The sequence below is a fragment of the Phoca vitulina genome, unplaced genomic scaffold (assembly GCF_004348235.1).
Source record: "Phoca vitulina isolate PV1807 unplaced genomic scaffold, GSC_HSeal_1.0 scaffold56, whole genome shotgun sequence".
Taxonomy (NCBI): Eukaryota; Metazoa; Chordata; class Mammalia; order Carnivora; family Phocidae; genus Phoca; species Phoca vitulina.
Window position 1 is genome coordinate 9,229,154 of NW_022589759.1, and position 24,139 is coordinate 9,253,292.

General features: G+C 42.9%; 1 protein-coding gene and 1 non-coding gene across 3 annotated transcripts in view; both read right to left on the reverse strand.

Annotated features, from left to right (window-relative positions):
* The window catches only part of WWOX (WW domain containing oxidoreductase), a 929,603-nt gene that overhangs the window by 627,599 nt on the left and 277,865 nt on the right, over positions 1-24,139 (reverse strand). The window lies entirely within an intron of this gene.
* LOC116623089 lies at positions 21,243-21,349 on the reverse strand. The gene has a single exon (XR_004297675.1). It is a non-coding gene; the product is annotated as a U6 spliceosomal RNA (small nuclear RNA).

The following is a 24,139-nucleotide window of genomic DNA, read 5'->3' on the forward strand; positions in this document are numbered from 1 at the left end:
CTTCCTAGCCTCTTATATTTCACAGATACGTACCACTCTCAGCCTGGTCCTTAAAGTGCCCCCACACGCAAGAGCCCATGTTCCAGCCTCTTCCACCAGCCTGATGCACACAACCAGGTGCAGAGGATGATGAACCACAAGACGGAAAGAGCCTGGGTCCCCGAGTCAGCACCTGGGGGAGCACTGCCTGCTAATCCAAAACAGTCGCATTGGACCTTATGTAAAATCAATCAAGTTTACCATATCTGAGTCATGTATACACGTGGGCAACCAGTGTTGCCTTTAATAATGCATCAATTGAAGCATATCCATCTGTTCGAGTCCCTGAGCGTTTCCTCCACATCTCTTTGGTTCTCATCCCAGGTTGTGCACAGAGGCTTGCTTTAGAGCATCTCGAACTGTCAACCAGTGCCACCTCACCCAGGCTCCTGGGGCACACTCCTCTAGGGGGACGGTCCCCTCAGGAAAGCACACACTGAGACACTTCCGCAGCCCAGGCGCGAGAAAGCACAAGCTCACGATGGTGTGCTATGTACCCCGAGGCTTCCAGGCAGCCGGCTATGCTTTCTGGAGTTCAGTTTCTCGCATCTTCTAACTAGGCCCCTTTTATCAAAACTCCCTTCTGCACACTCCATGTTATGCTTCCAGGGAACGTCTGGCTTGATACTGAATGGGTGATTTATGACACCATCATTGCGCTGCATTGTGGAACTCTGTCATCTCAATTTCTGAACCCGGGTCCCTTTTCTGTTTACTTTTTGTTTGCCTTCAGCCCTCCTCCAGGTGCTATTGTGAGGAGACGCATTTAGCGGCTTAAGAGTTTGGTTTTTATAAGTTACTCTGAGCCAAATTTCCCTTGTTCTCCTGCTCCTAGATGGAAAACAAATTGCATAAGGGAAATGGCTTTATAGTACCAGTCCTTAAATATTTTACAGGCAGAAATCTTGGTGGGTGGTTTGGAGGCTCAATTACCCTTCTCAGTAGAGGGTATAAATATCCCTGAGGGTTTACATAACAAACCCGCGGCGACTCCGTGCCACTTAAAACTCTTAGTATTTACATCCAGCTCTGAAACCCATGACTCAGTGGCATTTGAGCATTCGAAAAAGAGTAAGACCAGCAGGATGGCACAGGTGTTAAAACAAAATCAATCTACCCACCCGTCCAGGTACTGAGAGACACAATAAAGACAGCTAAGCCATCCGGATTATTAGGTGTAAGACATCACAATATTGAAAGTTGCCCTCTTAAATATACTTTTTTTTGGGGGGGGGGGGGGGGGTAAAAGGGAAGTCTTTGCAAGTGTTAGCTACTTGGAAGAAGCCAGAGCAGATCTGTTGTGATGCAGAATTAGGCGGCTACAGGGGGTTGCTGAGGTCAACATGGATTATAACTGCATTCTGTTGGACCTCATTTGATCCATCCGCAACCCTTGGAGGTAAGCACTATTATCCCCACTTTGTAGATATGAATATCAAGGCTCAGACAGGCTCAGCCCAGCCTGGGTCTCTGAGCGAGTACACAGCAGACATAGGATTTGTACCTAGGTCTATTTTATCCAAAGCCCTGTGCCTTTTCCACTTTAAGATACTGTTTCCTCTGTCAGGCCACAGGATCACTGATGTCTACACACAAGGGGCAGTCTGGCAAGCCTTCTAATAGGAGCCAAGAAGGCACCTTGAGATGGCTCCTCTAGGAAATGCATTCCTTCAGGATGCATCCTGAAACCGAATTTGAACTCTGATGGGTGGTGCTCCTATGCATAATTCTCTCTTTGCTATTAATATAGGAAAAAAGAATAAGGCAGCCAGTATGATTGGCTGGCATTGGTGGAGCCTCAAGGTTTGGAGAGCCCAGCATTCAGCTCCCCATGGAATTTTTTAAAAAGGCGGGGGGAGGGGCAGCCCAGAGAGCATTCCTAAGTTCAAGGGGCAGATCCTCTCTGCAGAAAAAAGATGCAGAACAGGGAACAGGTAGAAAGCCACAGAAAACTAAAGATCCAGTGCAACAAGGAATCGTTGGGTACCCAGAGGATGGGGCAATGGGGACAGACTTTCTGAAGAGATCAGATCTGATGGGTGGCTTCGAAAGGAGCAAGGGGAGGATGGATATAAAAGAAGACAAATGAATAGATAGCCCCCTCCCAAATCAAGTCCTAAACAAGTGTTGGAAACAAAAAAAAGAAAAGATGAAGGCGAGAGTGGAAAGAGCTGGGGTGACCCGTGTCACTGGGTCTGGAGTCCTTGTACATCCAGAAAGCCGGGGCACCTGGAATGTTCCAATACCGTTCACAGAGTGATACAGAGTGTGCTCTTCTAAATTCTGAGAAGGGAAGAAAAAGTTCCAGTGCTATGTCTGTTTTAAGCTTTCATCAGCACTAACTCTGGCCCCTTTCCCTTGGAATTCTGAACAGAGGGAAAACAGACATTAACTAGGCAAAGCTTTATCTCCTTCTATTCTAATGAAAGCCAAGTTACAGTATATTTTTCCCTAAGATTTTTCTCCACTTAATGAAGACATTATCCCCGAGTTTTCAAAGTCACTTTACAAAAGAGCATTCGAGAGACATTAAAGTCAGTTTAAACTAAAAAGTCTTTTTGAAGTCAATAAACAATAAAAGAACAATGAAAAGAGAGCTTTTGATGGTGCCTTAGTCTAAAGTCTTTAATTTCTGTTTTAATCTACAAGATGCGTAAGTCTTGTATTCAAATATTCCTCACCTCTAGAATACAGTAAGCCTGAAGCAAGCTTTGTATCATGTTGTACATGTATATATGGGTGTATGTGTCTATGTACATACACCACACACATGCACATACATACGTGCATACCTCCTTAACACGGATGGAGGTCAGCAGGAAGTTCTCCACTAGAAAGGGAAGTTTTAAAAGTTTTAAAATTATTTCCACTCTATCTCTTTGAAAATTAAAAAAAAAAAAAGAAAATGGAATGTTTGGCTTTGAAATTTCATGACAAGATCAAAGACTATAATGCACATAGATTTTTCAAGGAATACATTATTAATAACACAGGCAAACACATAACTCATCAATAGCGTGGTCAAGAAATGAGAAGGTAAGCACGTGGTTCCAAGGCCCTGAGCAGAACCCCACGCAGGGCAGGGGCCGGGCTCCCTCTCTGTGAACTGCTCACCTGGGCATTACACGCAGCCCAGGCACTTCCTGCTACAATAGCGGGGCGATTACCTAGTGCAGATGGGAGAAAGGGAGGGGGGGAAACCCAAAACAGTTTAATTTGTCCCATGTGACAAGATGCCTTTTTAGGTGTTACCCTATTTTTCTTTATTCAGGTGAAACTTATATATCATAAAATTCACCATTTTAACATGTACAATTCAGTGGCATCTAGTATGTTCACAATGTTGTACAACCACGACTTCTGTCCAGTTCCAGAACATTTTCATCACCCCGTGAGCAGTCAAATCCCTAGACCCCGGCCCTGACAACCACCAATCTGCATTCTGTCTCTACGGATTTGCCTATTCTGGATATTTTCTCTAAATGGAATCACTGAATAAGTGACCTTTTGTGTCTAATGTGCTAGTCCCTTTCATTTAAAAAATAAATAAGGTCCATGAATGCAACTCTGAGCCTAAAGATCAGTTCTTCAAAAAGAAAAAAAAAAATCCATGAAACACAGAATACTTTAAAAAACATAAATTGATTACACTACTGGTGCCCTCTGATGATGGGTATTATTTACCAAGGAGCATTTATAAGGGGAGCTTATTACCAAAACAGGTTGTGTAAGTGGAAAATATTAACACATTCCCGGAAAGCATGCTAAGTTAAGAGATCATGGATCCATATGGTTATTAGTGAAAACGCACATTATTCAAGGATATTGTCCCAACCTTTGAGCTCGGGTCATGGGCTAAAACAGACAATTGTTTACCAAATCTTCCCTCAGGGCCACTTAGGGAAAAGGCAGGGTAGGCTGAGTGGTTTGTAGGCCTAGGACAGTATGATTTCCAATCCAGATTATTCATCCACTTGAGAAATGAGAATTTTTATGATTCTATTTCTCCTTTCCCTGATTTCCTTATTGAAGGTCCAACAACATGTCCCCAAATCAGACTGGAGAGCACAGTGTCTATGTGTCCCACAATGGGACTGAATGGGGACCTATAGAGAACTGAAAGGGAGGGAGCAGCCCTTGCCAGACCTCTCGAGAAATTAGGCCTCCCCAGGAAGAATGGGGGGCACACTGAAATGGGGTGGTGCTTACCTATTTACAGAGAGAGGGGGAAATACAGACAGATCTGGGTTCAAATCCTGCCTTGGCTTCTGACATGGCCTCTAAATCACACCTTTATCCTCTAGAAAATGGGCGTCACCATTAAGATTAAATGAGATATGGGCACAGAGTAGGCACTCAATAAATTCTAGCCACTTGGCACTACTGTTCCTAGGCCGTCACTTGGTCAGGCTGCTTTGTGTGGACTGTAAGACCATGATTACGGACCTCAGGCCATACTTTCCTCCCTCCCTCCCCAACTTCTCCCTCTATTACTCTCCCTTCCTTCTTTCCTTCCTTCCTTTCAATTGGGTTTAGTGTTGGATACACCAGTGCAACTAAGTAGGGAGTCTCCAAGGATTCCCTACACCATGTCTCTCCCAGACGGGTCAGTGCAAGCTGTTCCTAGGCCCTGACCAGGTTCTCATTGCTGCCAGTGTGCTCTGATCAGCTTCATCTTCTCCACGACAGGCCACTACCTGTGTGTTCCAGGTTCTGATCTCCAGACCAAAAAGCTGAGACTTCAATTCTATGGGAGGGGGAGCGTGGCAGCTCCACCACCATCACACACTGAACATGACCGTGCTGAGGTCCAAAGGTCCACAGTGGGAAATCAGGGAGTTTGACTCAACCTTCTCTTATCATCCAGTTGACTGCCTGCAAACAGGGCCCCATTATAAAAACACTCCTTTAAACTCTACCTGAACACAAACCTTAACTAACCTAACACGTGGCAGCCCTGGAGCGAAGTAAGCATGAGAACTGCCTGAGTTTTATGGGTCAGAGTGAGAACCAGAGAACAAGATTCTACAGATTCTACAACCGCAGAATCAAACAAGATTTGTTGAGAACTTACTATGTACCAGATTAGTAAAATGTGTCCAGGCCCTTTATCTCCTCAGCTCCTCTCATTGTTGGCTCCTAGGCATCCTGCCAAGCCTTACCGCACTCAAAACAAAACAAAGGACCAGTCACCTATATTTATGAATAATGACAGCTGCTCAGCATGTCTGGACAATGTTGGGTAGCTTCTTCTTGTATGAATTTAAAGAACAATTATGCTGCAGAGCATACAGAAATCTCCAGCCATGTGTAAATTTGCTGTTTTTCAAGGGTTGTCCTTTTTAGCCAGCCTGGCATTTCATCAAGCATCGTAAAGGAATTTCTTCAATGAGCCTTTCCCACGGAGGGACACCACCTCCCCACACCTGCAAGGGCACCTCACACTTGAAATACCCCCCTGCATTCTAAAAAGAAGGCCAGTCTCAAATGCAAAAGTCCTCAGTGCTGAGTCCTTATTTTCTTTCCTGTTTTCCTTCTGGCACAGCAAGACCAAATCTGCTTCTGTGAGCCCAGAATTGCAGAGGGATACGGATTTGACACGAGGCAAACACCTCCCCTTAGCAAAGGCAAATAAAACAAAAGTTCAGCGAGCCTCAAAGCCAGAGTGCATAAATGTCACTGAGCCTGGCAAGAGGGGCGATCAGAGGACACTTATGAAATCACCGTTCTCCCGGGGTGCTGGGGAAAGGTTACCGTGTTGCGTTCAGAGTGTGTGTTGGGGGGGGTGGGGGGGGCGAGTGCCGGAAAAACAGCAGGGACCACGGGGCAGGACCCCTGGAAGCGGCGTGGGTCGGGTGTTCTCGGCGCGCACCCTGGCGCACCCGCCGCCGCCTCGCTTCTCCGAGCTAATCAAGGGAAACGTAACTAGTCCAGGCGGCCGGGCGAGTTTACAACAACTGACAGTAACTATAACATACGCCAGTTTGTATTAAGATGTTATTGCACCTTTCCAGTTCTAATCACCAATTATGACTCTATTACTCCTACTTGGCAGTTCATCTGCTCCTGCCTCCGCTCAGGGCGACTTGGAGACGGACCTCTGATCCCCCAGCTCCACTTCAGTGGGCACCCAGCACGGCGGCTGTCATCTGCACACACTGAAGAGCTAAGGCATGGCTTCTGCTGAGAAAACTGTACCTGACCTTACAACAATTTACTAAGGAAATACCTGCTTAAGAGCAGCGTGAGTGCCGTCTCCTTCACGCGCACACCGGCACTGCAAATTAGCGACAACAGGATAAATCTATGGCCGGCTCACTAGACACTTCATTAAATCACTGTTCTCTTGCCTTGTAGCGCGCTAATAGAATCACAGCCCTCGTTAGCTACTGAATAAAAGATCAATCACAGACTTTGAAAGCTCTTGCTACCAGCTTCCAGAGGAAACAAGGAAAAAAAAAAAAAAAGGAGAGTGAGCAAGAGAGAGAGAGAGATATTTAGGATCATCGCTGAGATTCTGAATGGCCTCGCTGCAAGTTGCTTAAATTACCTTTTCCACGACTGACTCGAACTGCAATACTCAGAGGAACTTGTTAAGCCTGCTTTCAAGAGCAGCACTCTAATATATGACTGCGAGACCCTGGTCAAAAGTTCATAATGTGCATATGTAAAAAGGTACTAAATTGCCTGAGGGCTAAAACCAGAGGAGTTTAATTGTAGCAAAATGCTGAAAATGGTCTGTTGAGGGTCCTTCTATTGGGATACTGCTGGGTCTGGCTGATTGAAGTACAGAACATAAAAGCCTTGCAACAATATTTCCTTAAATGCTGGGGAAACTGGCAGCAGTTGGTATTGCATGAATGTTGTGGTTGAAGAAAAACATTTTCCTCCCCTAAAATAAATAGAGTATTAAGAACTGCTCCAGCCCATAATTCTAAAGCATGACGGAAAAAGGGAGGGCTCAATGATAATAAATAAGGTATAATTCATAGGGCATGTCCAATCTCCTCCAAGTATATTTTTACATGGGGCGCAGTGAAGGTATTCAGGCATGACCTGCAAGGGTTTGGGGGGGCCGTGAATGGCTCTGATTTTGAAAACAGCTTTGCACGGCTCCTGGCTGCCTCGCCATTCTCTGCGTTAGGCGTACCCAAGTGGGGATCCCTGCCGGCCCTGTTTGGCTTGTCTTTATTTCTTCTTTCATTAAATCAGATCTCGAGTTTCAGCTACACACACATTTGGCTTGTGCGGATGGGTTTCTCAACCCAGAATTCCCCACCTTCCCCAGATACACTCCTACCTTTTTTCCCCTTTCTGGCCTTCCTAATTAGTTCCTCATTTGGATGAGTGACAATATGAGTTCAGTGGTTGGTGACTCAGATGCTAGGAGGGCCTGTGTTAAATATAGGACACCCAGGAGAAGCTAGAATTTGCTAGGTGGGCTCTCTGATTTATAAGAAGTGTGTGTGAAAGGTACAGTTTTCGTGGAGAGTGAAATACCCATGTGCCATTTTAATCAGGTTTTAAAATATCTGTATCAAACATGGAATTCCACACATACGTTGCAGCACCAAACTCACATGAGGGCAACACAGTATGGTTGGTTTGACAACCATGAACGCTGTGCTAGTCAAGTATGAAACTTGAGCCACCGCGTGGGTTACATCTGTGCCTAGAATTTGACAAATGAGATTAGCAATATCCATATCCTTACTGATATCTTCGATCAGCATTATTCTCCAAGAAAAATACCTTCCAAACTTGGAGGGAGAGGCAAGTGATACTTCCTAATATAAAAGAACAGACTAAAAACTCAGACAAAGCACCTATTTAATGTTGAACCCTGCACTGCTCCAAGACTGCTCCACCTCATCGGTCCAACCCTCAAAGGTCACCTGGATTGGTTCAGAATATACTGCATTTCATAGTCTAAAAGGGGTCAAATCTACTCTCGAGTTCTTCAAAAGCAAAGATGTAGCAGGTCACTGGACGTGCCCCCCTATGCTGCACCAGTGTTTTCTCTTGCAAAGTGCAAATCCGAGTTACTCAGGCCCACGTTCTACAGAAGGACTGGGTAGCTTCCAGAAGGCTGGTCGCTTGACCTCCAGTCTCTTACCCTTAAGTGCTGGAGAAATCTGGGCACCTGAAGCACGAGTACTTGAGGAAGAAAGGAGAGAGCACAGAAGGAGTACACTGCAAGGTGGGTTCTCGAGTAGAAAACTAAGAAAACGATAGAGCACAAGTTGCCCCCACAGCCCTCAGGAAGGTCAGACGTGGCAGGCCACTGGCACTCTCCATCCCGTGATTCCCTCCAGCTTCGGGTTGTCCATCTCAAAGGGCAGGATTGCACCTCTCCTTACCATGCGCCACTGTCTGATTCCCGGCCATGGGTTCCCAAACCACAGAGGAGCAGGTGGGCTCCTTTGGCAGCAATACCAAGCTCCATCCATGGTGCTGCTCCCAGAAACCACACTCAGCCCTGGGGTTGGGGCCGGAGCCTGTGGAAGCCTTGGCGCGCTCTGGGGTGCATCTCAGGGAAGCAGCGAGATGCAGTGGGGAGGGCACATATGTCAGATGCTCAGCTCTGCCCCTTACGAGCCATGTGACTGAGGCAAGGCACTCAAGTCCTCGATTTCCTCATCTCTAAAATGGGCATAATAATCTGCAATTCATTAGGTTCCTGGGGGAAGTAAAGTAATTGAAATGACATATAAAACATACCCGGCCCACTGCCTGGCACTCAGCAAAATGCTTCTTCCCTACTCTCCTGTCCCTCCCGTGTAACCCTGAAGACAGTCCAAAGGATGCTCAAATGAGAACACCATAGACAGGCCCATCCTAAAATATGGTTGCAGATTTCAATACGAGTGCAATGAAAAACCATGTGTACTCTCTGGGGATGACCGTATTCCAAGAAGAGCTTTATCTAATATTGCTGCCCATACTTAAGAGGCAACTCAAATATATGAACAGATGAGACTTATTATAAGCTAACAGTGTGTATTTAGATGCACGTTTACAAGCTGATCACCCAGAACCTATAGAAAAGCATGAACATGATATTAGTGACTCACTGCTTCCATCCTAAGCCAGCTTCTTAAAGACGAACCGAAGACTTCGAAGGCCACCTTGAGAATTTGTGGGCAGCTTTCACTTTCTCGGGTTAGTAACTGATGCTGCACCTGTATGATATGCATTTCCATTTCCGTTTGCTCAAGTGTACCCCATCCCCACCCCCATCCCTGCCCCCCCCATGTGAAAAAAATGAAAAGATACAAAATGTCACAATGAATGTGTGAACGGACAGCAGGGAGGCCAGAGTGACAGGGTCGGAGTGATATCCAGGGGAACAATGGCACTCAGTTTAATTCCATGCTTTAATACTATGTGAAAAAGTGTGTACTAAAATATCCTTAAAAAATAATAATAAACTATCCCTGATTTTAAAACCATCAGCAAAATCCCCGTCACCCACGGATGGAGCTGCTGTGTGGACTAGGTTTTATGGACACTAGAGAAACGCAGGCTGCTGCAGGGTTACCTTCCTGGGAAGTCATGCAGCCTCACTTTATGAATATTCTGTGTCATTTCCATACTCGGGGGTCCCTGTGTTTAACTCATCGCGTGAGTCCGGAGCCCTACAAGCTAGTGGTTTCCAGCTGAGCAAGTTAAAGCAGCAACCGTACTTGATTAATTCAGAGAGAGGAGAGAGAGCCAAAGTGTATATTTAGTACTTTTCTAGGAGAAAATTACTTTGGATTTGCATAAAGAGAAACAATTAGGTATTTCTCTCTCAAAATACTTTTTAAAAATCTGGCTTTCTTGAATATCCCTGACTGTAAATGTCTATAACACTATGTGTACAGGGCAGGCAGATGTCTTGTATGATGCAGAACCTACCTATGAAATTCCAAGCTCTACCACCCCCACCCCCAACACAGACCCCCAGAGGGCTTCAATACCAACCATAATGAGAGGCAAAGGAGTTGTGGCTTTTTGTCCTAAATACCCAGAAATTACTGAAACTGAGAGGTAAAGACTTTCAAAATGAAATAGATTCTAGAACTGATCAGTGAAGATCTCTATAAGCATCAAAGCCACACCCAAGTTACTATGCAGCTAAATAACAAATAAGGGTAAGATAATCAAAGACGATTCTGAGATGTTCTGAAATTGGTTTAGAGAAGCCCTGCCTGTTATGTACTGTATCTCGGGACTCTAAAGTCTCGTCTTGCAATTTTTCATATGTAACATCAAGAAGGCCTTCGGGCGGGGGGTGTGGGGGAGGACCCGGCTGGCTCAGTTGGAAGAACATGCGACTCTTAATCCTGGGGTTGTGAGTTCGAGCCTCATGCTGGATGTAAAGACGACTAAAATAATAATAATAATTATGATAATAATTATTATTATAAGCTTTTAAAAAATAAAACCACAATGCTTAACTCCCAGGCCACTTTGATATATCCCAGGATGGAAGAAATATGCATCCATTCAAAATACTGGAAAGGCCATTTCAGTTAAAACATGAAATAAGTGAGAGTCTCAAAGTGCCAAGAAAACTCTCTCGGCATGAACCTGAATGAAACAGTCTCTTGACATTTCAGGGTCCCGTTTCTTGATCTCTAACTAATGGGCTTGGCCTGCATAATTGCCAAGGCGATGGCAGGACTGTGGTCACCTGAGATGACCAAAGGGAGCCTTAGTTCATCCTACTATGCCAGCCGCTTGTGGATCAGTTCTTCCAAAGTCATCCGCTGGCCTCCGTTTAGGAACTGCGATCCATTAGTTTACTAGTATTATCCTTCTAGGTTATAATTAATAGTAGCAACTAGCCTGGGAAAACTTCAAGTAGTCGTGTAAGTGAAGTCAATTAAATACCGAGGTGACACAGGGAATGGAAATTGTTGGAAATAAAGGGTTTTCTTCTTCCCCTGGCCCAATAAGGATGTACTAATCATTCCGCTGTTTTTCCCCCAAGCCACACACAAGTGAAACACAGCGCCACCTACCAAGAGCCTCCAGGACTCACATGAGTTTATATATGCATTCCTGTGTGTGTATACGTATAAATGTAAACATACATATGCTTTGTCAGATTGTCTTTCTTGTATTAATGCCAAAAAATTAGGTGACTTACGTTCTGTTTATTTTTCAAAAGCTGCATAATAATAAAATTTAAAATGATATATATATATGAGATGAAATAAACACGTAGGTCAAACAATGCTATATCAACAAAACAAAACACTGCAGGGACAGGGAACAGGGAAGGGTAGAAGATAAACACTGAGACAGAGTCAGCAGGCCAAGCTCAACCAGAGCAAGCTATGTACCCTTCACCTCTGGGGGGACTCCTTAGTTTCCTCATCTAGAAAAGGGGACCTTTCATGTGACTTCCAGCATGGAGAGTCCAGCAGAAGCTGTTAAGTTCACGGTCCTTTTATACGTACCTTCTGTGATCTTCATGACTATTGTAAAAGCAGAGAGTCTTTTAGGAAGAGCTATCAAGATTTCCCAAAAGAAAGCTTAGCACTGGGGGAAAAAATAATTGTGAATTAAAAAAAAAAAAAAAGAAAGAAAGAAAGAAAAAAGAATTTTTGTATTTCCATCCACTAACTTTGGTTGAATTCACCTTCACTCACTCAGGACAAACGTGTAAGTCATGAAGTGACACCTGCACAGTGAAGCTCTGTAGGCTAAAACCTGTGATGAGTCATTACTGTGAAAGAACCTAGAGAGCAAGGAGCAAATCTGGACTGAATGAGAAAACTTTTTGCTGTTTTATGCAAAGTGGTGAAATGGCATATCTGCAAGAGAGCTTTTGCTACCTTGAATAAATCCCGCTTCAGAAGAGCCATCATCTGAGAACCGAGGAATGCCTTGTTAAGGCCTTTAATGAGGACAGCAGAAACGAACGAACAAAAAGGGGGCAGACAGACACACACAATCACAGAGAACACTACCAGCCAGTCTGAATATATGCCAACTCCCCTACGTGCACAGATTAGAATCGTAGGACGGGCACACAGTGCATGACATTTCAACATCGAATAAAACCATCCTGCCAGGGGCCTCACTTAAGAAAATGCTTGCAGAAATGCTGCCAGCCCACAAGGGGATGTGCATCCTCTCTGTTCACAATGCAAACAGCTCTTTATAAGGATGATCAGTCAATGCTGCGTGTGCTAATTTGATAGCTCCGTCATCAGATGGCATTGCAAATTTCATTACATATTTTAAGTCATGTTAACATGGTTTGTTAATGTTGGTATTCACTAAAAGGCCACAGCTATTTAAATAATGAATAGGCATAATTTTTATACATATTATGGAAGTGACACATGTGGATATTCTAAATATTCTTTTCTTAGAATCTGTCCTACATCATTCATTAAGTGTCATCACTAGAAAGATATATCAAGATGTTTCTGAGACACCGCCGATTCACAATTCTAATAGTCATCTATAAACAACATACCTATCCGAAGGAAAAATACTTTAAATTATGTTAAAATATAGCCCCATATCACCTCTAGCTGATATCCCTAAGGCAAGAATTTAATGCTACTGCTTTAGAAAAGACAGGACACTGTATCTAAAACTAATGATGTGATGTATGGGGATTAACATAACAATAAAAAAAAATTAAAAAAAAAGAAAAGACAGGACAGTATTTTGTTAAGCACTAAACAAAACGTAAGTGTCAGGTATCTTCCTTTACTTGTTTGTTTATGCATGCACGCATGGGCCTGTCAACAAATCCGTCCACAAATGTATATATCCCCTCTGTATTCCTGCCCATTTACCTTCCCTGTTCAGTGAACACATTAAAAGTTGTTTCTCCTTCTAGTTCTGCAACATTTATCTCCTGGCCCCTAATACTGCCTTTGTATAGGCTTACAAAATTTCTAAAAGGCCAACTCTTTCTGCCTACCTATTGGTCTCTACGCTAAAAAAAAGACAAAACAAAACAAAAAAAAACCTCTTCTTCCCAACTCACTTTCTTGCTGGCATAAAAATGGCCTCTCTGAAGCCCAGACACAACCTGGAGCCAACAGAGGCCATCAGTGGTAGGGATTTGGAACTTGAGCACTTGAGCCCATTGGAAAGAGCTCGAATCTCCACTCTACTGCCTTTTGGTTATGTGGCCTTGAGCAGGGTATTTATTTATCCTGACAAGCTTCCCCAGCAATAACAGGGAATACCAATCTTAAACAATGTGAGAAACAGATAAGATACACAGCATGAGTCCTGGAAGACAGCAACTGCTCAATGAATGCTAGCTTTTTGTGGGTCATTCCCCTCATCATAGTCTTATCGCCATCATCATGAACATTAATAGGACACTGTAAGATCCCAAATCCTCAACCAGGCCCTCGGTGGCCTTTTTTTATCCCCCTTCACCTCCTGCATAGCTCACCACAAATCCATGTGCATTAATAGAGTCTGTGCTAGAACACTGACATTTTTATTTAAAATTAGAAATTTTCTTCTTCATGAGTTTTTGCATAAATTTTGATTTTTTAACATATTGCATTAAATATTATCTTGATTACTGAGGTTGTCTTTTTTTTACCACATCCTTAATTTTGTCCCTAGTCCTGGCCTCCACCCTATACCACTGCTGCAAAGTCTACCTGAAATGTTCTCTTGTCTGTGTCTACAATTTCACCTCCCGTATGTCCTTCAAGGCTCAGTAAAGACGTCGTCTCCATTCTGCAATTTCATGTGACTACTCTTACATCAACCCCCGAAGTAGAAAACACTGTAGGACCAGTGGTGCCCATGCCTCCTCACGCCAGCGTTCTTGACATCTCTGCCCTGTTCAATGTAAGCGCCCATAGGCCAGGGATCATGATTTGCTCACTTTTGCATTTTCTACCCCGAGGCAGCTCACGAGGCACTCAATGAACATTTGTCAGATGGGCGCAGATCAAACAGTTCTACAGTGGCAATTTTCAAAGGACAGATTGCTATTTAGTGGGCGGTAAAACTGGGTCACAATCATCACTTTAAAAAATGAAATACAACCAAGATGAAAACAGCAGACAACACTGCCCGCAGTTAGAGGACTATTTCATAAAATGTTTGTTTCAGACACACACGTACATGCACATGATACATGAAGACACACATACGTGCATAAGCTTAAGGATACATACATTGGGTTGTGACATAAAAAATCTTTGGTGGTAATCAAAAAAAGTCTGAAAGACACTGTTCTGGACCAACAAGAGGACATCCGGACCCATCATGTACGACGTGCCTGGCCACAACAATACAAAGGGCAAGCGTTTCAAAGTCATCCAACTCCTCCGAAGTTTGTAAAAGAATCAGATTAGCAACATCCTCAGAGACCAATCCTGGATAACTGAGAAACCCTAGGATATCAGAACAGACTTGCAGAGGAATTTCTTTAGTATTAGTTAAGAAATGAATACTGGTCTTTATTAAATAAACAACACATTTTTCTGGTTGAAATAATCATCACAAAAACTTGGTGACAAAAATTGCATGTGGTGAAATTGAGATTTGCCCAACCTAAAAGTTTGGTTTGGTGGGAATAACTGATACAAAGAAAAACTCATGAGACAAAAGCTGTAAAATATGGTGTGTACAGAAAACAGATGATGAAATCTTCACTGTACAATACATCTGGGCAGGGGGAAAGGTCCTGGTGAAAAGAATTTCAGTAAAATATATTTTTTTAAAAAGCAACAGCTTAACTATCTATGTATCAAGTTTAAAAACTTGATCAAGGTATTTAATTGACTTAATGGAATTCACCCTGTATTAGACTACCATGAAAAAAATTGATCAGTGTTAATATAGTTCTGATTAAAATGTTTTATTCATAAACAGTTAAAAAAAAAAAAAAGAAAGAAAGGAAGAAAAGCCTCAGGATCAAAAGAGTAGGCTGAAATAGCTAGTTTTATCTTCTCCTACCCACAAGCAGATTTTCTAAGGGTGCATGCCTACCTCATGATATAAAAAACCATTTATCGAGTATTTACTGTCTGCAAGTGTCCATGTGCACTGTGATTGCTAGCTAGCTCTTGTCATCTTTATAAACCATCTTATATGAATTAAATACGAAATAAATAAATTTTTCACAAAGATATATTTAAGATATAAAAAGCTAACTGGAAAACAATAATGGGCATGGGAGAAAGATGGTAGTCAAGAAATAGAAAGAAAAAGACCAAAAAAGTAGTAAACATATGCTTCTTAGGTCCTTGAAGAATTGTGATTACATGCATACACATACACGAACACACACCTATCTGATTAAAAGGTTCTACCCTCTGGGCAGCGGGGGTACTGCTTGATAGCAAACAGTATCTAGTATCATGTTAATCATTACAAGGACAAAATGTGGAAATACAGATGAAAGTTTCCCCAAATCCTGAAGACAGGATGGTTTTATTAAAAGATCCATTTTCTCAAAGCGTGTTGCATTGTCTCTTTGGTTGGGTATGGACGATTCAGAAATATGTCTAAAAGTGCAGACCAAGATAAAGTTGCTTTTGGTCTGGTGTTATTAACAGATTTAAGGGGATATGCCTGTACTTCAACCTAAATCGCTTTATTAATTCATATTTGACCTGCTTCCAAAGTCGGATTTAAGGTGACTAAAAGAAAGAAAAAGCCTAGAATAAGGGGAACAAAACGTAGAGCTACTAAAAACCAGAGGAAGTTGACATGCTCACCATTAGCATTAATATGGTTTGAAAAGGCACAAAATTGGACCAGGGCTCCAGCAATATGTTATAATTTCATTACCAAGCGGAAGATAGAATGGTAGTTCCTCAGGGGTTCTCCCTGGGATTCGGAGTGAAAGGGCACTGCTAACGTGCCAGGGCATAGCTTCACGTGTTTTACGATCAAATAATAGACAACATCCCCAACAAAAGCTTCTTGTGTAGTCTTAGACATCAGTAAGACCTCAGGAAAAGCTCTTACTTCTCCCCATTTCAAAGAGAAAAAGAAGATCCGAGGTCCAGAGATGTAGTGTGATGTGCCCATGATTACAGATGTCACTACAAGGAGGTGGAGCCCGGGAGCCGCGTGTCTCCGGCACCAAAGCCCAGGCACAGCCTCTGGGCTAACATCAGGAGACGCTCTTCTTCCACAAAACAGATGCACTCGCTCTTCTCGGTTCCTACCCACCCTGCACCGTTGGTGGTGGATGGTGAGAAACAGAGGCACGGACACATAAAAGGTACTTAGAACAGGTGAGTTCTGATAAATGTGAGCTGTGGTTTTTGTTGTTATTGGGCTTTGTCCTCTAGGCTCACAAACATATGCTCATTCGGGGAAAATTCACAGTGAGTCTCCCACACTGTATCGAATACATTTCAGATCTTAACATTACAGACTAACATGGAGGCATAGCGATGGAAGACATGGCAAAGGTTAGCTTAATTTTTTTTTCATTTTTCATTTTATTTATTTATTTTTTTATTTGGCTTTGGATGAAAAAGGCCTCCACTATAGACTTAAATATGAATCCGACAGACCCTTGAGCCTGGCAGTGAGACAAAATGGCACTGGAAGATGCGGTATGCAAGCTTAAGGTGGAGAGGAAAGCAAAGTGCAACAGAGAAAAGACCCTTCCAGGTCCAGGATAAAGGAATTTGGTATGTTCCCCAACGTTTCATGCATAAGAAAGACGCCAGCTCAGTCCTAATGGTTTCAACAGAGAGAACAAAAGAAGAAATCTATATTATTTTCAGGACTGGATACATTCCAGAAGCTAATTCTTCTGAAATATGTTGTATTTTTTTTTTCTTTTAAACATCTTCTTAATGCCTTCTTTATAGGAAATGTGCTCAGAGTTAACGCTGAGATTTTGGCCACGCTAATTTCATTACATGGTCTTTTATGGTTATAGAGTCAACAAAGAGACAAACGACACATCGCACACACAAAAGCCAACAAGAGATTGTTATGCTCTAAGAAGGAAAACCAGACTTACTGCATTCACCTGCCCAGGAATATTAAAATATCAAAAGAAAATTTAAGTTCCCTGATTTTACAGTTGTTTTTGTTTTTTTTTTTCTTCTAAAGAGTGAGAATACTAAGAAAACATTATGCAGGTCTCAGTAGTTGATATACAGTATTTTTTTTGGATCTGGCGAATATACTTTTTATAACTTTTCTGTGCAAGGAGGGACCCTCTAGCTCAGATTACTTGGACACTCTTACTGTTTATTCTTCCCCTTTTTGAGCAGTCAGAAGAGATTTCTCTCAGTACTTCAAATAAATAAGATATCCAGCTGAACAAACACCATATATTCCTGTGGATTATTTTGGCTTCTTAAAGAATATTTCACTTTCTTTTTTCAAAATGTAAATGATTAAAGAGACCCCATCATATGAAACTCAAAGATGAAATGTTTCCAAGTGGTGCAGATTCTATACAAGGTGGTATGTGGAGAAACAAAAGCCTCAGCTCAGTAAAAAACCTTGATATTTCACAGGGGAAATTAGAATATTACTAAACAAGATACTTTACTTATACATTTTAAAGGAGAGGTTTTAGAACATGAACACACTCAGAATCACTGTGTTCAACGTTCAAAATCAATCTCTACAATATTTTCTGAAAACTGCAAAATAGAAGTGTTTGTTTTCCCTTTACATTCCTACTTAAAAACAAAACAAAACAAAACAAAAAACCCAAAACCAAAACAAGAAATCGTGCAGACTATACATAGTCTGGAATAAGAATAATATTCTACGTGGGCTTTGAAATGATCATTGAGCCTTATCTAGCTTTATGGCTTAAAAAAAAAGTCCAGGGTCTCTGGCCAATTTTTGAAACTTGAATCAAAACTCGGCAATACATGTTTCTTTAGAAAGAAAATTTGGGCCATCGATTAACATGGCCCCCTCCACTAAAGCAGCAAGAAAATAAATATTTGACTTTAGGAAACATAATCCACACGTTTCTTTATTCTTTTCATAAGCTTTCTTATTAAAGGTCTAAATCTTATCTCCCATCATGAGGCAGAAATGCATAAATATAGAAAAAACAAAATGGGTGCATCTGATACCTCTCTCAGCCCAGAAAGAGGGAAGAAGACAAGAACACAGAACACAAACAGGAGAGCAAGGCAAACACCAGCGTGTCATGGATGCATGCTATGGCATGAGGCCAAGAAACATCAAAGCCTGTGAGTAAATCTGCCACCATATAAGCCTACCAAAAGGCACTGGAAAAACCCAACGAAACTGAACTTGTCAAGTGTCCCCTGCCTCCCAGTCTCTGTACCACTGTGAAATCCTCCCCCTGTGAATGTGGGTCACACCCAGTGACTTGCTTCTAACAAACGGAATGGGCAAAAGTAGCAAGATGTCATTTCTGTGGTTAGGCTGCAAAGGGCCGTCACTCCATCTTGCTGGTAGACCATTTCCTCCCTGCCTTCCACACTCGGATAAAGCAAGTGCCATGCTAGGGAGGCCCGTGTGGCAGCGGACTGAGAGAGAAGCCTCTACCTAACTGCCAGAGAGGAACCCAAGTGTCCAATCTACTAGGCCACAGGGAGCTGAAACCTGCCAATAAGCACGTGACCTTGGAAGTGGACCCTTCTCCAGCTGAGCCTTCAGATGCTTACAGCCCGGCTCACACTGTGAGTGCAGCCTGGGAGCTGACCCAGAAGCAGAGGACCCAGTGAAGCCACGCCCAGGGTTCTAGACCTACAGAAACTAGAATGTAAGTAGATGGGGTGTATATTTATAAAAGGGCATAGGCTGAAACAGGTGCTCGTGAGAAAAAAAAGAAATTCTATACGCTAGGTCAGATTACACCCTGATTCAAACCTCAGATCCCTTCATTCTGCTTCCCTCCACTATGGCAAGTCTAGACGGGTATGCATTTCTGATGGCCTCGCCTCCGGCTCATGACCATTAACCGAGATGCAGTTGGCTTTATTGCAAGTTTGGACCTTTGGGGTCTTCTGGGCCAGTCATTCCCAAGCACAGGCCCGGCACTTTCAACAACAACACAACGGTGACACTGTCATGAGTTTTCCAGAAGTTGAATGTATTCCACAATTGGGTCCTGTTTATAGTTTTTGGCTTTAAAATACCCATTCCTTAAAAGTCAGTGATGATAGTAGATGGTAGTAGGTTTGTTTTTCATGGTTTCAGAATTAAAAGTATGAATCTACGTTAGTATCCTTTTCTTATTTCCTTTTGAATTATACTGCTCTCCAAAATCCATAACCCACAGGACCACTAATTTGGTCAACTGACTCATTTTACAGATAACAAAACTGAGGCCCAGAGAGGGTAAACGACTTGCTCAGAGACACATAATTGTTTGATTACAGCAAACCCTAAAATTAAATTGAGACAAGAGATAGAGGTGTAAACCCAGGAGCCTAGAGCCCGGCACTTAGTAGGTCTGCACATGATATGAAAACTTCCACTCATTTTCAATGTGCTGGTTTCTTAGAGTCACAAGAAGGGGTAAGGGTGAGTGTGGGTTTCAGTGTCTGAGCAATCCGGCACACCATACTGGAGCTGTCGTTATTGCTGCTGAACACACACATTACTGTCCACCTCACAAGGAACGATCAGCGCGTCCGGTGAGCCATACGAATGTCACTATCCGCAGAAGACACAGTGCAGCACCATCGTCCCGGGGCAACGCAAGCCCCCGGCATCTGTCTCCTCGTGCTGGCCTCCGATGCCCACGCTGCGCTCCAGCCAAAAACCACTGGAAAGAAGCATGAAATTGGAGAAAAGGAAACCGAGAGGGGAGGATCAAAGGCAGCACCACGGACTTAAAAGCAATAAAAGAGCTAGTGAGAGAGTGGGGACCAGCCCGCACGTTACCAAAACACTGGCAGGGGTGCAGGAGAAAGGAAGGGGAGGAAGATAAAACTAGGGGAATTTCAAATCTTGGCTAAATGTTCATTAAATAATTTGTCACACATATTAAGGCCAGATAGTCACTTTTTCCCCTCTCGGGTGCTCATTCGGGAACAAAGGCCTAACCAGACTGAAAACGCTGAAAAGCAAGGCAGAGAAATGCCATGATGAGAGGCTACAGCCTCACAGAGCCAAGAGTATTTCCCTTCCCTTTGTCTTTAACAAGAAAGGGCCCATCTTCCCTCAAAGCTAAGGTGTGGCTTCAAAAAGGCAGCTGGTGGGGGAGGGGGGGGAGGCGCCTGGCTGGCTCAGTCTATCCAGCATCCAACTCTTGATTTGGGCTCAGGTCAGGAGTGGGATGGAGCCTGTCCTGTCTTCCCTAAGCCTCTTGGTTCTCCCTCTACACTTTCTCTCCATACACACCCTCCTGGCAGATCCCTTCACCAGCACTTGCCCGGGAGTTGGGGGGGGGGGGGGTGGGGGCTGGGTTCTGGTCCCAGCTCCCCTATGTACTAGCTGTGGGGAGCCAGCCAGGCCCCCTGTCTCATCCGCTTCCTTATCTGCACATTCTGAACCGCAGTGCCCTGCCCACCTCAGACAGACTAATGATAAGGGCTGCCTTAATGGCTGTCATTCATTAAGCACCTAATCGTCTTCCATTTATTCATTTACAAATATTTACTGAGCATTTACTTTATGGAGTAAAGGATACAGTAGTGTGAAGGCAAAAACAGCACTTTCAAGAGAGGGAGAGAAAAGCATTAAATACAAAACCACAAAAATTATTTTTTTCTAAACTGCGTTTGTATTCAGTATTATGGAGGAGAAATTCTGGGGTTCCTTCCTTCGTTCATTCAGCACGTATTTATGGAGTGCTACTAGAGTACTCTGAACGCCAGCTCTTAGGAGAGCACATAAAGGGGGGTCTTGACCAGATCTTGATCTGAGGCTTCCTTGGGGCGTGATGTTTGGAATGGGTTTTGAAGGGTGAGCAGAAAGTAACTAAAAGTGGAGGAAAAGGAGGGTTTTAGACTAAAGGACAGTATGCTTCAACATCCTGGAGAAGGAAGGAGAATGGGGCTGCAAGTGGCTTGAGGTGAAGCTGGTTGCATAGAAGGGGACCAGACAAGACCAGGTGACTTCCACTCAATTCTAACTTGCTTTCACAGTGACCCCATAAAATAGCCTCCATCATTTGGTCTTCCATATCATTAATTCTCTCTTCTGCCTGATTTATCCTAGCAGTTAGAGCCTCCATTTTTTATTGCACCTCATTAATAGCCTTTTTAATTTCGACTTGGTTAGATTTTATTTCTCCAGAAAAGAATATGGAATGCTTTACGAATTTTCATGTCATCCTTGCACAGGGGCCATGCTAATCTTCTCTGTATCGTTCCAATTTTAGTATATGTGCTGCTGAAGCAAGCACATGACCCCCATAAAATAGACAGCATTTCCACTTGGCAGATGAGGGAACTCTATATGCACACTTACTCAACAGAGCCTGCTCAAAAGCCATTATCCCACCTTTTTTTCTTGCCACCAGATCTCAACTCCCACCCTAGAGATACAAAATGCCAAAAAATGCACTTTCCCAGCCTCCCTTGCACCTAGGATATGGACAAGGGACTCAATCCCAGCCAGTGGGAGCTGAAGGAAAATCTGCTACAGAGGACGGTTCTGAGACAGAATGTTCTCTTCCTTGATAAAGAAGGGAGATGTGCAAAGAGGGGGTCCCATCCCTCCCATTCTAACTTCAGACCTCATCACAGAGGATGCAATGGTTGGAGCTACTGCAGCCATCTTATAAGCATGAGGGAAAAGCCAAGACAATCACAAAGGAGCTGCCTATGCAGTAGCCAAACATACCCCTGGAAGCCTCTGGATTTCTGCATATATGGGAAAAACAAACCACTATTATTCCAAACACTTTTAACTGGGTGTTAATAACCCACAGCCCAAAACATGAAAACTGACATAGAATATAAGCCTCACAGAGACTGAAGCATTTCAAAATTATATAATGAAAAGAGGTGGAAACGTTGAGTTTTGAATACAGGCCTAATGATTCTAAATCCTTTGTTCTTTTTTACTCTACCATATCCCTTGGACTCTGAATTGAGCAAACACTGTTAATTTTAAAGCTCTGGACAGAATCAGAGGTGACTAATAAAACCAATGCCAATGATAATCCTGGAAAGTAAGAAGAATGTGTGAGGCCGCAAGGATGTGACCTCAGCAGAAAGAGCACAGCCTCTAGGTCCTTCTGTGGGGTTCTGCAGGAAAGGTCAAGTGCAGCCTGACCACAGTGGGGTCTCAGGAGTCTAGTTTTCTGACATACCTGGACTGGCAAGAGCAAAGCAGCAAGAGAATTCAACCCTCACTCGGGAGTCCCAAAATATTTACATTAGTGAAGAATATGCTGAAATTTCTCCAGTGAAAACTGTATCTCCTCCTCCCAACACAGAAAAAGGCCCCTGCATTTAACTCCAGCGCACCAGTAAAGATTTGAACAGGGTTTTGTCCTTGATCGTATCTACAGTGTAGTCAGCTGCAGGTATTTAAAGGGAATGGGGGGAAGTATTTTTCTAAAACACTAATTTAAAGAACAAATCAACATCTATTATCTCCTTCATTATGTTTTAAATTATACAACTATAAATCACCCTGCAGCGGGTTATTCAAGGGCAGAATTACTCAGCTTGGCTTTCGCGAAGGTTAGAAGAATGACATCTTGTGCTTTTTCTAGTTATAATTTATAACTTTGCAACAGAACCAGCGTTGCAGGTCCATCCATTAGCGGGGTAGATGCACATCTGTTAAAACTCAGCACAATGACTGGCTTTACACGGCCACAGGAAACATAACTCAATCATTCCAGAAGTTCTACAAACTCAAGTCATTTTTTAATGTAAAATGATTTGAAAACGCAGTTCCCTAAAACATCTGCTAAGCTCTTGCTACCCTAACACATGATACTCTTTCTACTGCTACCTGCCAACATAAATATTTGGTCACACAAAACACCCTAAGAGGCCACGTGACAGTGTTCAGCTTCAAATTTACATACCGATCTGCAAAGGGCTGGCTTGGACCTAGGAACACGAGCTCAGATGTTGTTTACCAGAAATGAAAGTTTATTGCGGGGGGGGCGGAGGGGGCGCTAAGAAGGCTGAGGGTTAAGTTCATGAAGGTACTTTCAAACATTTTAAAAGGAAACCTAAGTGCACAAGGAGAGATCTACAAGGCAGAGGTGCTGTGGTGATCTGAACAAGTGCACTCAGGAGGAGCCCCTGAAGGGTCTGCGATCTGGGCAAGTCCTTTGTGCTTTTTAACTACAAGAGGAGGGTAATGGTTCTAAAATTGCAGAGCCGTTGTGAGGAATCAATGAAGACACACATGCCGAGGCATAAAGCATCACGATGTCTGGCCTAAAGTGCCAAGTCGCATCCTACCTGGAAGTATGGCAGGAATCTAAAGTCAACACACATGGCAACAATCACCAACAGCCAAAATTACCCTTGAACATCTTTCCTATCACTGGGTCTGGTTTTGTGAATTACATTACTTGGAGAAAAACCTATATATGAATACTTTATATACACTTACAATGTATATTCATACATACATACACAAAATACAACTTTAGAGTATTTTAACAGCATAAAAGAAAGCTAGAAAGACAGGAAAATACACATGATGGATGTGACTTCATTATCAGAAAGCTCCCGTCAAACTTTAGTTTCCTTTAAGATGTTTCAAAAGCAGTTAAAGAATCCTGTATATTTTTTAAACAATATTTAAAAACACCCTTATTCCCGGGGCATCTGGCTGGCTTAGTAGGTACAGAGTGTGACTCTTGATCTCTGGGTTGTGAGTTCAAGCTCCACACTGGGCGTAAAGCTTTCTTAAAAAAAAATCCTATTCCCATTTGTATTATTTTTATTTTTACAAAAATTGGTGGGAAGGGAGACAAATGTTTCCCTCACAGACTCCTCATCCACCTGTCCTGCCCTCCAGACCTCAAGGGGACAAGGTGCCAAAGACACAGATTTACCAGTAGGGGTCGCTGTGCTGAGATTAATCCCTATGAGTTTCTCATTAGTGATTATTATACTGCAGGCGGCCAAAATGGAAAAATTAATTAATTTCAAAGTGATAATGCATTTACAGCAACAATTAGAAATGTATAACTGTAAAAGAGCAACATTTAAAAGAC